Source organism: Aegilops tauschii, chromosome 4 (assembly GCF_002575655.3).
Source record: "Aegilops tauschii subsp. strangulata cultivar AL8/78 chromosome 4, Aet v6.0, whole genome shotgun sequence".
NCBI classification, from domain to species: domain Eukaryota; kingdom Viridiplantae; phylum Streptophyta; class Magnoliopsida; order Poales; family Poaceae; genus Aegilops; species Aegilops tauschii.
The window spans coordinates 283,650,352-283,667,954 of record NC_053038.3 but is presented as its reverse complement, the minus strand read 5'-3'; the positions used below and the strand labels follow the sequence as shown (position 1 = coordinate 283,667,954).

Sequence of the window (17,603 nt, the reverse complement as noted above, 5' to 3'; positions counted from 1 at the left end):
GGACACAATTCACTTTGAACGAGTGTGTGCATCGCAAACGGTTCTTCTGCTTTACGCGCATCAGATGAGTTTAATAATTCAAATTTTGGTGAAATTTTCCCTGGGTACGTCATTGCATAATTTAACATCACTTGCTAATTTGGGCACACAAAAGAGCGTACAGCAGACAGACCATGCTTACTGAATCGAGCAATTTTAGTAATTAAACAGAGCCAGTTTACCTAAACATTGCTCTACCAAAAGACCAGCATTAAAAACAAAGCCTAAGTACGCATAATTTTAACAAATCAGCCGCTGCGCTGGCCTATGCATCGCCGGTGTGAGATGAGACGTTGATGACTTGTCCTGGCGACATGCCGCCGTTGGTGGACTCCGCGTCCCCCTGCTGAAGTCGACCACGTCCGCATCCTCGTCCTCGGCGCTGCCCTCAAGGTTGTAGTACTCGTAGTAGTGGCTGCGCCAGGGCTCGCGTTGGTACTCCACCGCCGATTCCTTGACGGACAGACTCTTCTCTACCTCGACCTCGACCTCGGCCACGCGGAACTGCTCCTCCCAGCATTCCTTGATCTCCGCCGCCTCCTGCATCTCCAACTCCCCCTCACCGACCTCATGAGGAAGCCGGTGCTCCATGGCCACCGCTGCCTTTTCGGACGTGGGTTGCATGCTAGATTCCGAGGTGGCATGGAATATCTTGGCGTGGATGGCCTCAACCCGGGCCAGGGCGACATCGGCGGCACGGACGGCAGCTCGAGCGCTCTGGGCATTTGCAGCCGCCATGGCAGCAACAGCTGCAGCCATCTCGGTTGCTACAGCTGCCTTGTTGCATGCCCCAGACGCCCTCTCGGCGGAAGCGGCCGCGCTCAATGCAGATGCGGTGGCACTCTCGAGGTAGGCGGCCGCTCTCTCAACGCAGGCGGCGGCACACGGGGGGGGGGACAGGGCCATCGTACGGGCCTTCACGAAGCATTTCCACGGCATCATCTTTGCAAGAAGGGGGTACGGAAATGGGAATCGGGATTCGTGGATTCAAGGGTTGCCGGCACTGGAGCAGATGAGTCAGCGAAGCTTAAGGAGGAAGACTTAAATAGACCCCAAAAAATTCATCGCAAACGGTCCCTACAAAACAACTGTGTGTGATGTTGTAGATATTTTTTATTAGCTATGAAAGACGAATTTGTAGTACTAATACAAATGTCATGTCAAATTTTGGAAAATTTTAGGGGTCATTTGACCTTTTAATGACCGTAATTGAAATTTGAACTACATGTACATGCAACAGCTAACCATAATGGTTTGAAAAGTCATATTTTGTGTACTTGTGTAAGATTTAATTCCATGTGCAGTAAATTGGAAGGAATTTTCAAACATATTGGTCTAACGGCTATAACACAATTAAGCATGGAGTGCCATGGCATTTAAATTCCAAAAAGTAAAAAAAATCAGAAACACATGAAACCTTGGTTGATGTAATGTCATGCCACCAAGATGATGTGGTAAAAAAATTGGCATGTTTGACGAAAGTTTGGACACACACCCCTCACAAACCGGAGCAACTCACAAGAGGGCTCATGGTTGCGAGAGGGAACAATGCATGTTTGATGCCGAACAGGAGATAGCTTCCTCTTACGGCCTTCAAATTTTTTCTACGTGTAACGTGCACTAATACAATTGTCATGTCAAATTTTGGAAAATTTCAGGGGTCATTTGACCTTTTGAAGACATTTAAGTGATTTTCTAGCCTTTTAATGACCGTAATTCAAATTAGAACTAGATGTACATGCAACGGCTAACCATAAAGGTTTAAAAAATCATATTTGTGTACTTGTGTGCGATTTAATTCAATGTGCAGTAAATTGGAAGGAATTTTCAAACATATTTGTCTAACGGCTATGACACAATTAAGCATGGAGTATCATGGCATTTAAATTCCAAAAAATTAAAAAAAATCAAAAACACATGAAACCTTGGTTCATGTAATGTCATGCCACAAAGATGATGTGGTAAAAAATTTGGCATGTTTGACGAAAGTTTGGACACACACCCTCACAAAACCGGAGCAACTCACTAGAAGGCTCGTGGTTCCGAAAGGGAATAATGCATGTTTGATGACGAACGGGAGATAGCTTCCTCTTACAGCCTTCAATTTTTTTTCTACGTGTAACGTGCACTAATACAACTATCATGTCAAATTTTGGAAAAATTTAGGGGTCATTTAACCATTTGAAGACATTTCAGTGATTTTCTAGCCATTTAACGACCGTAATTCAAATTAGAACTATATGTACATGCAACAGCTAACCATAATGGTTCGAAAAATCATATTTGTGTACTTGTGTGCGATTTAATTCCATGTGCAGTAAATGTGAAGGAATTTCAAACATATTGGTCTAACGGCTATGACACAATTAAGCATGGAGTGCTATGGCATTTAAATTACAAAAAAAATAAAAAAAAATATCAGAAACACATGAAACCTTGGTTGATGTAATGTCATGCCACCAAGATGATGTGGTAAAAAATTTGGCATGTTTGAGGAAAGTTTGGACACATACCCCTCACAAACCGGAGCAACTCACTAGAAGGCTCGTGGTTCCGAGAGGGAACAATGCATGTTTGATGATGAACGGGAGATAGCTTCCTCTTACGGCCTTCAAACTTGTTCCACGTGTAACATGCACTAATACAACTGTCATGTAAAATTTTGGAAAATTGGGTCATTTGACCTTTTGAAGACATTTAAGTGATTTTCTAGCCATTTAATGACCGTGATTCAAATTTGAACTAGATGTACATGCAACGGCTAACCATAACGGTTTGAAACTCATATTTGCGTACTTGTGTGTGAGTTAATTCCATGTGCAGTAAATTAGAACATTAATTGCAACATATATTTCTCATTATGTTATATATTGCATACCAAGTGGTGAATATAAAGAAGATGCCAAGGATAAATAGAGGCATATTCTTTGCAGCAGCAGCTGAAACAAAAAAAATCTCCAGGGCAAAAACTTCTGCAGATATATTGACAAACTCATGCATGATAGCACTTGTGCAAAATTGAAAGATACAAATGCACAATGGAGTCCGCTCGTACTGTGACAACAACCATTTTGTGTTATCCCCTTTCTCAAGTGATAAAAAAATCTCTGAAGTGCACGGGAAATGCATATGTGTGCTAGCTGAACCTCCACTACTAAATATGTACCGATCTGCCAGAACAAAGCAATTGTTTTCTCTAGAGGAATATTGAATTCCCAATGAATATCTATCCTGCAGATAAGCTACATGTATATTGGTGGATTATGAAGCTTGTAAAGCACACTAAAGTTTTCAAAAATGTAAGAGCGGTAACATCGCGCCATGCAGTTAATTATTCTAGCTCAGAAAATACGTACTTAGCACCCTTCTATGACGAAGAGTCATTGGAGATCAAGTGCCAACTCCACAGTCCACTATACTAAAATAATTCCCAAGTACCATCTCCAAAAAACCTATTGTCAAGTTGAGTACTGAAACTGAGTTATAGAGATAAATAACAAAAAACAAAATATACGTTTGTACATATGGACAACCGAACAGTTTGTGCACACAGTAAACTTTTCGGCTAAATGTGAATTAGACACATCAATTTAAAGAATCCAAGATCCAGAGAAGGCAAAATATTCAAGCAAGGAGATCCTCGTAGAACAGCAGCATTTACGATGGCCAAATTCAGGCTATCATATTACCGAGTTTTGCCCAAGTAAATTCCAGTACGAGAACCAAAATCCCCATCAACCATGATAGAGGTGTTACTTGTGTGATGTGAGCCCGCCACCCTCGTCAATTATCTTCTTGTCCTCCTTAGGTGTTGAGGCACATCTCCATCGAGTCCTTAGTCATGTAAGGGGAAAACGATAACCTGCCACCATCAATTTGCATGTTGTACGAGCCATAAATATTTCACCAATACAGTGATTGGAGGAGTTGCTTTCTGTAGGCTCCTCTCTTTATTTTAATACAAGATTTTTCACCATTATCAGCTACAGATATCTCAGCAAAGAATGATTAACCAAAAATAAACAAATATGTCATTTTTCCTTATACTGGCAGATTTCGACCGTGAGTTTCTATATTTATGCAAACTTCACGAATTTCTAAAGTTTCATCAGCTGTACAGGAACAAATAAGGAACCACCATGCATCCAGATGGAAGGGAGTAGTAATTACTAACCTTGAAGAACTTGATGCTCGGGAATGGTTATTATGCGTGCATGAACAAAAGCAGCTGGTTATAACTTGTAAAATTATTCAGGCCTAAATGAATAACTGTAATTAATGTTCAAGCATCAAAAACTATTTAAGCGGACTCTCATTCTCACGCTTCAAGTCAATCTCAACATTGTTGAGCATGACATCTTCTTGCTTCAGTTTCACAACAGAAGATTTCTTCAGATAGGAAGGGGAGAAATAGGAAGCACTTAAAGAAGTATCTGAAACTATTGTACTTGAGTATAGAATAAACACAAGACATATCATACTTGTGTATAAAGGAATGGTGTGAGTCCAGAAAGAAGTCCAATGATTCTTGGCACTTTAGTCTATGATGTGTAAACAGTCCAGAAAGAAGTTCAACTTCATCAAGAGGAAAAAAACACAATACCATGCCATCCACTTGGCCAGTGTTGCCACACCCTTTGCCCACCTCTTCCTTGCTCTAGCCTCCCGGCTCGGCCGTTCATTCAGAACACCGAGTTACCATGAAACTAAGCATGCCAAATTTTCCTTAATAATATAAACAGGAAGTCAGTGAATGGTCAGATGCACGAGCGAAACAAGCATTACAGGGAACAAAGGCAATATAGGAGATGAGATGAATTATGCACAACAATCCATGTTGATATGCCAGTCACTTGATGTTAGCATATTACAAATTTCCATGAATTGTAAAAAAGATATATATAGTGGTATGTTAATGTGTAGATCTGTAAAAATATCAAGAACAAACACACTTTATTTGGGAGATATAGAAAGAACAATGATTCCACTAATCTTGTTAGATTGTTAAATGTATAAAGAGTGCTACAACCAACACATTTGATATTCCTTCAGAATTGATGCAGTGTACAGAGACATACATGCAAAACATGCAGTGTACAGAGAATTGAACAATTGATGCAGTACAGAAACACATGCAAAAACAACGAGTTAACATCAGCACTTTACTCTGCCAAGATTAATTACCCACAACTAAAATTATAAGAAGCCAATAAAAAAATCTCTGTCCAAAATCTCCATAGAGCAAGATTCCCATAGATGAAAAATTAAGGGCGTCATGTTGAAACCATGAGAGCCCAAAAGGTCCATCTACCAGGAAGAGCAATTGCACTGCAGAAACACACAGCTCCCTTCCCAATCATTTTCTCTATATTTATTTTACTGGTACAGGAAACTAAAAGAAGATTTCACAAGAACAAAGGCAATAAACAAACATCATTGCAAGGATCTTTGGATCTGATTTGCACAAACAGGAAACTGAATGTCAGAAAATTTGGGTAGGTCAGGGGGGCCCTAGTAAAACAATGAACTTGCAAAACCTAACCTTTGTATCGCGTCGGTTCAGACAGCGGGCCGAAGGATGGAGAGGATGTCCGCCCAAAGTGACCATGATGGTGGCAGACTGCACCAGAACTACTGTGATGGTGTTGTTCCCTCGGACGGCGGCACGAATGACAACTGAAGGGTGGTTGACGGAAGGTCGGTGCTGAGCGGGGAGGCGTCTGGGCACAAGATTGGATGTGGGTGAGGCTCAAGCGTGAGGTAATCCGGGGTACTGCAAACATCAAGCACCGAGAGAAATCATACTAGACAAGAATTGCTGGTTTAATTAAATCAAATGCGCGATCTACCAGAAGAAACCATGGCTGAAGATGTACCAGTCCCTATCCTCCATGGGCACATGCATGCCCATGGGCGCGACCTGCTATGGTGGGGTGGGACCGTGGGAGTCGGAGCCGGAGTAGAGCCGCTAGACTCCTCCTCAAAAAGCTCCCCGACGTCCTTGGACACGGCGCGGGATCGGCGGGAAGGTTCTCGCGAGAAGAGGCTGATGTTCTCGAGCTCCTCCGATGTGACTCGGCCGCCGCTGAGACGTGGAGGATCGAGGGAGATGGAGGCGACGACAACCATCTACGGCTAGGCTACCATCACGGCGAGACGGGCGGATGCCATGCCAGCGTGGGAGAGGTGTGAGAGAGAGAGGGGCTGATCTTTTTCAACAACCGTATCAATCAAAAACCAAAACGGGAGATCTGTTGATTTGTTTCCTAAAAATAAATTGCATTAACCGTATCAATCAATCCATTATTTGTTTCCTAAAAATAAATTGCATTAATTAGAGAGATCTGTTGATTTGGATAAATTAGGAAAGTTTAGTCCGTGATTTTGTGTGTGTTAGGAAAGTGCTGCTTTGCTAAAAAAAGAGGGAAGAGAAAAATAAACCGGTTTGGAGAGTGGTGGTGGGAGGATGACGAAAATAAACCAGCGAAAATAAACCGCGCGGACTATTCACCAATGCTCCATTAGGAGTAGAGATTTGTATCGCGTCGGCTCAGACAGCGGGCCGAAGGATGGAGAGGATGTCCGCCCAAAGTGACCATGATGGTGGCAAACTGCACCAGAACTACTGTGATGGTATTGTTCCCTCGGACGGCGACACGAATGACAACTGAAGGGTGGTTGACGGAAGGTCGGTGCTGAGCGGGGAGGCGTCTGGGCACAAGATTGGATGTGGGTGAGGCTCAAGCGTGAGGTAATCCGGGGTACTGCAAACATCAAGCACCGAGAGAAATCATACTAGACAAGAATTGCTGGTTTAATTACATCAAATGCGCGATCTACCAGAAGAAACCATGGCTGAAGATGTACCAGTCCCTATCCTCCATGGGCACATGCACGCCCATGGGCGCGACCTGCTATGGTGGGATGGGACCGTGGGAGTCAGAGCCGGAGTAGAGCCGCTAGACTCCTCCTCAAAAAGCTCCCCGGCGTCCTTGGACACGGCGCGGGATCGGCGGGAAGGTTCTCGCGAGAAGAGGCTGATGTTCTCGAGCTCCTCCGATGTGACTCGGCCGCCGCTGAGACGTGGAGGATCGAGGGAGATGGAGGCGACGACGACCATCTACGGCTAGGCTACCATCACGGCGAGACGGGCGGATGCCATGCTAGCATGGGAGAGGTGTGAGAGAGAGAGGGGCTGATCTTTTTCGACAACCGTATCAATCAAAAACCAAAACGGGAGATCTGTTGATTTGTTTCCTAAAAATAAATTGCATTAATTAGAGATCTGTTGATTTGGATAAACTAGAAAAGTTTAGTCCGTGATTTTGTGTGTGTTAGGAAAGTGCTGCTTTGCTAAAAAAAGAGGGAAGAGAAAAATAAACCGGTTTGGAGAGTGGTGGTGGGAGGATGACGAAAATAAACCAGCGAAAATAAACCGCATGGACTATTCACCAACTGCTCCATTAGGAGTAGAGATTTGTTTCCTAAAAATAAATTGCATTAATTAGAGAGATCTGTTGATTTGGATAAATTAGGAAAGTTTAGTCCGTGATTTTGTGTGTGTTAGGAAAGTGCTGCTTTGCTAAAAAAAAAGAGGGAAGAGAAAAATAAACCGGTTTGGAGAGTGGTGGTGGGAGGATGACGAAAATAAACCAGCGAAAATAAACCGTGCGGACTATTCACCAACTGCTCCATTAGGAGTAGAGATAACACCCCATTTAGAAGCCACCGGACCTGAACGACCCAAACAGAAAAAAAAAAAAAACAATGGCCCCACGCCCACCACTCGACCACCTCTCTGTCTCTCTTCCTCCACCACCGACGCCTCCACCAATTCCCCACCACCAACCACCTTCCTCTCCTCCCGCGGCGCCGCCCCGTCCAGCCTCAACCCCCAGCGCCGCCACCTTCCAGCCTCATCCCCCGGCGCCGCCCCTCCCCACCTCCCCTCCAGACTCCTCCCCAGCCACTTGTCGCACCAGTGCCGCGGCGCTAGATGGCCAGCGCCATGACGTCCCCGAATGGCGCGCCTTCCCTCCGACACCCACGGCACCGTGCGCAGGCGGCGGTGCCACCTCCAAGCCACCCTCCCCCGACCAGCCTCTAGATGGGATCCGGTCTGCCCGGCGCCGGATCCAGGCCGCAACGGGCCCCCGCGACGCCCTGCTGCTGGAGCTAGGCCGCGACGGCCCCCCGCACCACCGCCACACCTGCTCTCCCGCACCGCCGCCCCACCTGCTCCCCTCGAGCCGGCGCCCCACCTCCGCGACTCACCCTTCCCTCCCCAGCCTCATTCTACCTCTACCGTCGCGCCGGCCCGTCCAGCCCCGCCGCCATCCTCGAGCAATGTGTCGTGAGCCCTGGAGCAGTGTACCGCGAGCCCTCTAGGAGCTCATCCACGACGCGCTGGCATTTTTTTTGGCTTCTGCAGTTCTGTACCCCTCCGCGTATAGCTTGGGCGCGAGCATGATGTGGTTCGCTGCAGTCCATTTGGTCTCTGCTGCAGTGAAGTTTCAGGAGAGCCGTGATGTGAGAAGTTCTCGTGGCATCTCAGTTTACTGCCGTTGTTTATGCGGCGATCTATTGTGGTTCTCTTCTTCCCAAACGGCGGACGATGCGGTATGGCTATGGCACGGTTGAAGTTCAGGACATTTTTGTTGCTTTTTCATATTTCGCGGGTCGTGTGTCAGCAAGCTCTCCCCCAACGCGTCGTGCAGTTCACCGGTCCACATCATGTGGTTCACCGGCCGCGTGATTGCAGTGCAGTTGACCCCTCATGTGCGGCGTGTGCGGCATGCAGCTTAGAGCAAAACGGGCATGCATTTTAGTCTGCTGCTGTTTGTGGTTTTTTTGTGTGTCTATCGAATGTATCTGGTTGGGATTTGATGTATTTTGTGTAAAAAAATATTTGTTGAGAAGTTCATTTCAAAAAGCATTAAAATGGATCACTTTTCAAGAGAAAAAAATGGATGGATGCAGCACACTTCGAGGAGTCTTGTGGTTCACTACATTTAGCAAAAAACACGGTGGTGGATAAAAGAACAAAAACAAGCAAAAAACAGTGTAGTTCACTAGCCTTGTGCTAGCGGTTCACTCGCCTCGTCCTCGAAGTGCAGAAGAATTTCTAAAACTAAAAAGAAAACAAAAAATGTGTGTGGTTCATTTTGCAATGCGTTTGGTCCTCGGATGTGGTTCACTTTTGAGAGTGATGTTGTTCACTTGCGCCCAACATGAAAATGCAAAAAAAAAATAGCGAAACAACAAGATGGTAATGTGGTACACTTTGATATATGCCGTGGCTCACTTGCCCTTGTCTTTGCGGTCCACTCTCGTTTATAAAACAAATTTGAAAAAAAGACAACAAAAACTCGTATGGGATAATTTACGTCCCACAAAAAAATCATGCAGTGCACTTGTTGGTCTGATGAAGTGCGGTTTTTAGTCTGAAAGCAGTGCGGTTTTCTGTCTGATACAGTACACATGACGATTTCGGTGTCGCGGAAAACACATATAGTGCACGATGTGCTTGTGTTTTTCAAAACTCAGTCGATTTTGTCAAACACATGCAGTGCGCTTGGTCCTCGGACGTGGTTCATTTTCGAGAGTGATACTGTTCACTTGCGCCCAAGATGAAAGTGTGAAAAGAATGTTACCGAAACAATAGAATAGTAATGTGGTTCAATTTGATTTATGTCACAGGTCACTTGCCCTCGTCTTTGCGGTCCGCCCTTGTTCATTAAAAAGTAGAAAAAGATGACAAAAACTCATAAAAACTTGTGTGAGAAAATTTACGTCTGACAAAGGAGTGCAGCTCGCTTACCCGTCTGATGAAGTGTGGTATTTAGTCCGAAGCAGTGCCATTTTCTGTCTGATGCAGTACATACGACGATTTTGGGTCGCGAAAAAACAGAGTGTCCGCATTTCATTAAAATCAAAATTGTTTTTAAACCGTAAGGAATCAGAGAGAGTGTTCTATATGCAAAAGTTGCGCCTCAACGATATCTTTTTTTTTTACTGTACACAGTAGGGCAAAACCCCACTGCAATTTTTACATTATAAAAAGGGACAAAAACAAAAAGTTCCACTGTACATAAGGCTTGAGATAAGCCAAAAGAACAAAAAAAGAAAAAGAAAAACAGGGGGAAAAAACTAGCTACTACGATTACAACACAAGATTATCAAGCCAAGAACAGTAGGCACCAGCATAGCTCTTCTTAATTCTAAATGGCGTATAATTTGAATCATTCCGACCAGCGGTTAGTAAAAATTTCGTGAAAAACGGCCACTGCCTCTCGTTGCCAGCCGCATGATTTTCAAAATAAACTAAAAACCGTAGGAATCTCAAAAACATTTCAACATATGAAAGTTGCGCCTCGTCCATAGCTTTTCAACGGTATATTACACGCCTCGTTTTGACAAACGGTTAGAAAATTGGAGCGAAAACAGTACTAAAAATTTGATTTTTTGAAAAACAGAATTCCATGATTTAGTAAATTTGAAACTGCTCTTAAACTGTAATGAATTAGAAAAAAATCATAGGTATGAAAAAGATGCGCCTCGACGATATCTTTCCAACGGTGTATCATTTGCTTTATTCCGACGAGCGATTTAGGAGAAAAAAAGCAAAAAAACGCTCGCTGCCACTCGTCATGCGCCGCGCCATTTTCGAAACTGCTCTTAAACTATGATGAATCTTGAAAAGTGTTCAACATGAAGAAGTTGCGCCTAATCCATAGCTTTTCAAAGGTTTATTACACGCATTGTTCTGATAAACGGTTAAAAAACTAGAGCGAAAACAGTACAGAGAAAACATCACGTGCAGTTTTTTCGGACATGAAGTTCACTAGTGTGTGTATTGCAGTACATGTGCTACTGAAAGTGCAGTGCCCTCATGTTGAGCGTGCAGTGCGGAAGTGTTAGCAGAATAACTATTCTGCTAATATTAGCAGAATAGACCGGGCTATTCTGTTTCGCGTAACAGAATATTATTCTGTTACCCTACTTGAACTGATGGTTTCAGGCGGTTGTACTGATGATTTTCATCTCGTCGAACTGATCGTCTTTTCATCGGAATGGGGCGTGTAATATATCGTTGGAAAGCTCTTGACATCTACATTACATATATATAAGAATTGTTTGCAAAATCATCACGGTTTAAGAGCAGTTTTGAAAAAACCGTTTTTTTTTCAAAACCGAAAACGTGAAACGTATTTTGGACTCAATTTTCAAACAGTTTCTCGGAATTGAGCAAATAAGATGGCGTTGGAAGCTGGTAAAAATCCGCACCTTCCATATATCTACTATTTTTTCAAATTATATACAATTTAAAAGTAATTTGAAAAAGGTGAAATTCTGGGTGAAACGTATTTTCGGGTTTTTTGGCAAATGGTTTGTCGGATTGAAGCAAATGATATGGCGTTTGAAAGCTATGGAAAATGCACAACTTTTTCGGATAGAAATGTTTTTCTAATTCCTTACGGTTTAAAAATGAATTCGAATACAGTCAAATTTGATTTTGAACGTGATTTTTTTTAAGTTTGTCGAAATGGGACAAATAATATACCGTTGGATAGCTATCGAAAATGCGAAACTTAGTCATGTTGAATGTTTTTCTCTACTTCGCAACCGTTTAAGTGTAATTTTGAATAAGGCATGAAGGATCCTGTTGTTTTCTCGTCTGAAAAACAGAGTAGTTGTGCTGATATATGTGTATGTTTGTAGTGAGCTATTTTTTGTAGAGTAATTTTGAATGATTCCGAAAAATGGTACTTGTACTGATGTTTGCATGGGTTCGTAAGTTTTCAACGGTTTACTGTATCCTAGCCCCGAACTTGCATGTTTTTTATTGTTGAACTGAATATTATTTTTTTCCCAAAAAATTTTTTTTGCGTGTTTATATTTTTTTGAAGTCAATTTTTTTTGCAACGAATGTTCTAGATTTCTCTTGTTTTGCAACTTGAACTTTTTAGCATTTTAAACTTTTACCAATTTGAATTACCGTGTGTGGATAAGCACTTGAACTTGAAGAATTTAAAATTTTGTGTTTTAATTCTTATTTGTTTTCTTGTCCGAACTTATGATATCATCATCACTGAACCTGCGTGGTTTCCTGTAGTTGAACTAAAATCCATGTTGTCTGTGAAAACCAGGAAAATTGCATCTCCTCAATGGGCCATGATGCAAGCGTCGACGCCGGTAATACTTGGCGCACCAGAGAACCATCACTGATGGATTTGTCGAGAGAGAACTGAGGACAGCACATCCCATGCCTTTTTTCTACAGCAGCTACACTTGGTTTACCAACTCACACACACACAAAATTGATAACAAATTGGCACACAACCTGATAACAAGAGCACACATGAACTGACAAACAAGAGCACACCGGTGATTAACATAATATAAATCCATTGTGTTTTTTTCCATTTGTTAAGTTGCTTTTTTCCTTCGAACCTTTACTCCTATGATTTTTTTTGCAAATTTGTCCCCTTGAGCCAGAACTAATGCAATTCTTAATTTTTAATTTATGGTACTTATGGTACTAGAGAGTTTGTACTTCTCAAAAAATAATCACTCGATGTTCTTTTAGTTTTAGTTTTTAATTTTCTTTCTCATCCTTATCCTTACTGTCAATGTCATCACCATCGTACCTTTATGGTTTATATAGTTGAACAGACTTACATTTTTACCATTCCTTCTTTTAAAAACTTATGATTTCTTCTCCAAAACTTCCTACTTGGCGAGAATCAGGACTTCTTTATTTTTTACATTTGTACTTCCAAGTGTCTTTAATGACATTTTCACATTTTTACTTTGTTTTACCTTATCAAACAGGCGCACAACACATTTGAAGAAACAAAATATGAATCTTTGAAGCACAAGGGGGATAACCATTGCACAGGACTTCATGCGTGCCTTCATCATAGAAAAATAGACTGAATATTGCCAGGTTCTAAGGTTGAACAAATGAATCATACATAATATTGTCAAAACCCCGTATTTTTTCTCACTTAAACAAACTTCTGTACTTGCATACAACCCTCTTTGAACTTGGACGACACCTATTGCTCAACTTGGATGATGACCAGTGCTCAACTCGAACGGAGGAGGTTGTCGTGGCTTTTTAACCATGAATGCTTCTAAAGACACTGGGAATTGCTTCAAAACTGCTTTATACTTTTTAACATGAGGGTTCTCTCAGCTGGGCCAAGAAGCAATGCATACATCATATTTTTATTCTACAAGAACGGAACACTCCAATAATTAACAGCTAATCTATCAGTACATGCAGAACAATTTCAGTTTTGAGAACAAACTTCCATTGATGTGTTAAACTCTGAATCTGTATAGAGGACAGGATGGGTCTCAGGCACCTTCTCCCTGCTGTTGTATAGAAGAATGTAAAGAAGAACTGAACAGAACAAAAATTAGTTACTGAACTAAACTAAAATAAGAAACTAGACTAAATGCGGCAGCTCTCGTCCTCGATGGGTGCCCAGTCATCGTCGAAGAGCTTGAGGAAGCGCTTCAGGACTGGCCAAACATGCTAATTGGAGAAGCCAAAGAGGCTTCATCTCCAGCTCCTTTCTAGTAGCATTAGCATTGTTGGAAACCATGGCCTTTAATGAAATGGTTCAGGGATCACTCCCAGTCAGTCCCATTTGCTACTTGTGCTGCAGAGAACATGAATATAAAGCAGATGGTGACTCATCGATTTTTCATTACGATATATATAAACTTACAGAATTTTGAAACTTGCACTGACAATATTTAGGTGACATATCTAAACTTTACAGAATTTTGAAGAAACTCGCTGAAAATCATTACTTATTTCAGGTGATATATCTAAAGTTACAGTATTTTGAAACTTGCACTGACGATATTTGTGCAACCGCACCAACTATTCTGTGATTTTTCATGGACTGAAGATAGAATACGCATCGAACTAATATTAAGTCTGGTACAAAAATTCTCTATTCATGAACTGACAATATTTCTTCTATGTGGAATACACAAGATCTCGTCAATGGGCCATGATGTAGGCATCGCCACAGGCAATACTTGGCACACCGGAGAACCTGTACTGTTGGATTTGTCGAGAGAGGACTGAGGGAACACGCCGGCGTTGGGGTGACGGATGCAAGTATTGATGTTACAAAAACCAAGGCATTTTTTTATATGAACAGCTCACGTAATATGTATTGTACCACTGTTTTTTATTCTCATGAACAAATAAACATAGACTAACGAGAGAATGTATTACTGGACAGTAGGCATTTTCTTCTCAGGATCACTTTGGTTTTCTTTTTCTTTTTCTTCACTTTTGCTCTGCTTTCTTTTTTCTTTGCTTTATGAAGTGCCCCATCAGAATAGTAGAACTTTAGATTTTACCAATCTCCACATCTACTAAAACTAAGGGAGCTCCTTTTTGAAACTAAGGGCGTCGGTCCTTATATACTTGAACAAAAACTGGTTAAGAGCAAAAACTGAAGGAGTCGAAATTCAAGAAACTAACTAAAGTTCCTTATGTACTTGAACTATATAAAATTTGAAGATTTGAAATTATGTTCTACTTAAGTACCGACACTACAAAATACATAAAACCATTTTTTAACACAAACAAATCTCTACAACTACCAACACTACAAAATGCATTGTGCAGGCAGAGAGTACAACATAAAACTCCCACTCTCATACTGTAATTTGTTGCAGATAGTGAAAATCATTTCTGATAAAGAACGAGTGGAGGTGAATTCGAGGGATCCTCTACATTAACTGAACAGAGATAAATGGACGAACTGGTGTGCGGGGCGCGTGGTAGGTCGCTGGAGGGGCGTGCGCGACACGTGGCTGGTCGATGGAGGGAGCCGGCGGCATGTAAAATCAGGCCGGTGGGTTGCGAGCGGGGTGAAGCCCTGGGCCGCGGTGGGTCTACTAGGGGAACCAGTCCGGCAGCCGGTAAGGCATTGAACGGCCTGGGGTAGAGGCCTTGAACTGCATGTACGTGGCGGAGCGGCGAATCGATCCAGTGTGGGACGACAGCAGTAGGGTCGGTTGGGTTCTGAGGCTATGACGGGATGTACGGTGAGGCCACGATCACCGCAGAAGGTTGGGGCGAGGGGGGGGGGGGGGGGGGGGGGGGGGGCTCGTGGCGGGAGGTTGGGTTGGACGTCGCAATGGGAGATGGGGGCGGCCATCATGGCGGGAGATGGGGGCGGCCGTCGTGGCAGGAGGTGGGGGCGGCCGTCGTAGCGGGAGATGGGCGCGGCCGTCGGGCCGAGCGCTAGGGGCGACCTTCGCGTAGGTAGGTGGGTGTGGCAGTCATGAAGGGTGGTGAGCGCAGCAGTCGCCGGCAGGTGGAGGGAGGAGACGGCATGCTGGAGGAGGGGTGGGGATCAGGAGGGAGGTGGGTGGGTTCAGGTTGTGAGGGTACATTTTTTTGTTCGTACCAGTTCGGGCTAGTGAGCTGGGTTCGGTGTGTTGCGCGTTGCTTCTATACAGGGCGCAATGGTAACAGAATAATATTTTGGTATAAGTAACAAAATAGCTCTGTCCTATATATAATAACACTATTCTGAACGTAGGATCGAAATAATATTCTAATAACTATCGGGCCCATATAGGAGACTATTGGATGTTCCTGAGATCCCGAAAACCCACCCGAGTGGTACAAGAGAAGAAAACCCTTCCTACCCGCTCCCCACAATCCCCTCGCCTAACCTCCATTTTGTATCATGTTTCCTCACTGTTATTTATGATGTTTTCATGCATAATAATGCTTTTTGAAGTAATTCTAATGCCTTTTCTCTCATAATTTACAAGGTACACACAAAGAGGGAGAAATTCCGGCAGCTGGAAATCTGGACCTGGAAAAGCTACGTGAGGCCACCTATTCTACACAATTCCAAACAAGCTGAAACTTCACGAAGATTTTTTATCAAATATATGATGAATATTGGAGCAAATAACTACCAGAGGGGGCCCACCAGGTGGGCACAAGCCACCTGGGCGCGCAAGGGAGCCCAGGCGTGCCCTGGTGGGTTGTGCTCACCCAGTCCCATCTCCGATGCCCATCTTCTGGTATATAAGTCATTTTGACCTAGAAAAAATAAGGAGAGTACTTTTGGGATGAAGCGTCACCGTCTCGAGGCGGAACTTGGGCAGGAGCACTTTTGCCCTGCGATGGAGCGATTCCGCCGGGGGAACTTCCCTCCCGAAGGGGGAAATCATCGTCATCATCATCACCAACAACTCCCCATCTTGGGGAGGGAAATCTCCATCAACATCTTCAACAGCACCATCCCATCTCAAAACCTAATTCATCTCTTGTGTTCAATCTTGTTACCATAAATATAGATTGGTGCTTGTGGGTGACTAGTTGTGTTGATTACATCTTGTAGTTGATTACTATATCGTTTATTTGGTGGAAGATTATATGTTCAGATTCAATATGATATTTAATACCCCTCGGATCGAGCATGATTATCATTTGTGAGTAGTTACTTTTGTTCTTGAGGTCATGGGAGAAATCATGTTGCAAGTAATCATGTGAACTTGATATGTGTTTGATATTTTTATAGTATGTATGTTGTGATTCCCTTAGTGGTGTCATGTGAACGTCGACTACATGACACTTCACCATATTTGGGCCTAAGGGAATGCATTGTGGAGTAGCAATTAGATGATGGGTTGCGAGAGTGACAGAAGCTTAAACCCCAGTTTATGCACTATTCCGTAAGGGACCGATAGGATCCAAAGGTTTAATGCTATGGTTAGAATTTATTCATAATACTTTTATCGAAGTTGCAGATGCTTGCAAGAGATTTAATCATAAGTAGGAGGTTTGTTCAACTAAGAACAACACCTAAGCACCAGTCCACCCGCATATCAAATTATCAAAGTACCGAACACGAATTAAACCAACATGATGAAAGTGACTAGATGAAAATCCCGCGTACCCTCAACAACGCTTTGCTTATCATAAAAGACCGTCTTTGTCGGGGATATACCCCGCGGTATGACCCGGCCAGACTTGGTGACTCACCAGAGACCTGGCCAGACTTGGCGACTCACCAGAGACCTGGCTAGAGCTTGGCGACTCACTGGTGATCCGCCCGAACATGGCGATTCACAGGTAACCCGCCTGGACATTGTGACTCACTGGAGACCCGGCGGGCGGATCAGACGGACGACAAGGCCCAAGGCCCAGCAGGCTGGCTTATACTCTGGTGGGCCGGCTTAAGGAGAAAGGGATGACGAATATTTCCTTTACGAGGAAGCAAGACCCGGACTTGTATTCAACTTGTAAGAAAAGATAGACTAGTCCTAGTCCTACTAGGACTCCGCACGTAACCCGCCCCTCTAACTTATATAAGGAGGGGCAGGGCACCCCAAAGAGGGACAAGCAACAAGAAACAATCTCTAGGGTTAGACACAAAGAGCCGGCTTACCGGCGACTCTCTCATGAGCATAATGAGACCTAGCCACAAAGAGCATGTAGGGCTATTACCGGATGATGTTTCCCGGGGCCCGAAGTTGTCTAAATCCTTGTCTTGTGTTGCGTC

At 43.4% G+C, this 17,603-nt stretch overlaps 1 long non-coding RNA gene across 1 annotated transcript; it reads right to left on the bottom strand.

Moving 5' to 3' along the window:
* Positions 1–13,243: 13,243 nt before the first annotated feature.
* Positions 13,244–15,458, bottom strand: LOC120962847 (uncharacterized). The gene is made up of 2 exons (XR_005753947.3): positions 14,839–15,458; positions 13,244–13,712 (listed from the first exon to the last, which is right to left on the bottom strand). It is a non-coding gene; the product is annotated as an uncharacterized lncRNA (long non-coding RNA).
* Positions 15,459–17,603: the final 2,145 nt, after the last annotated feature.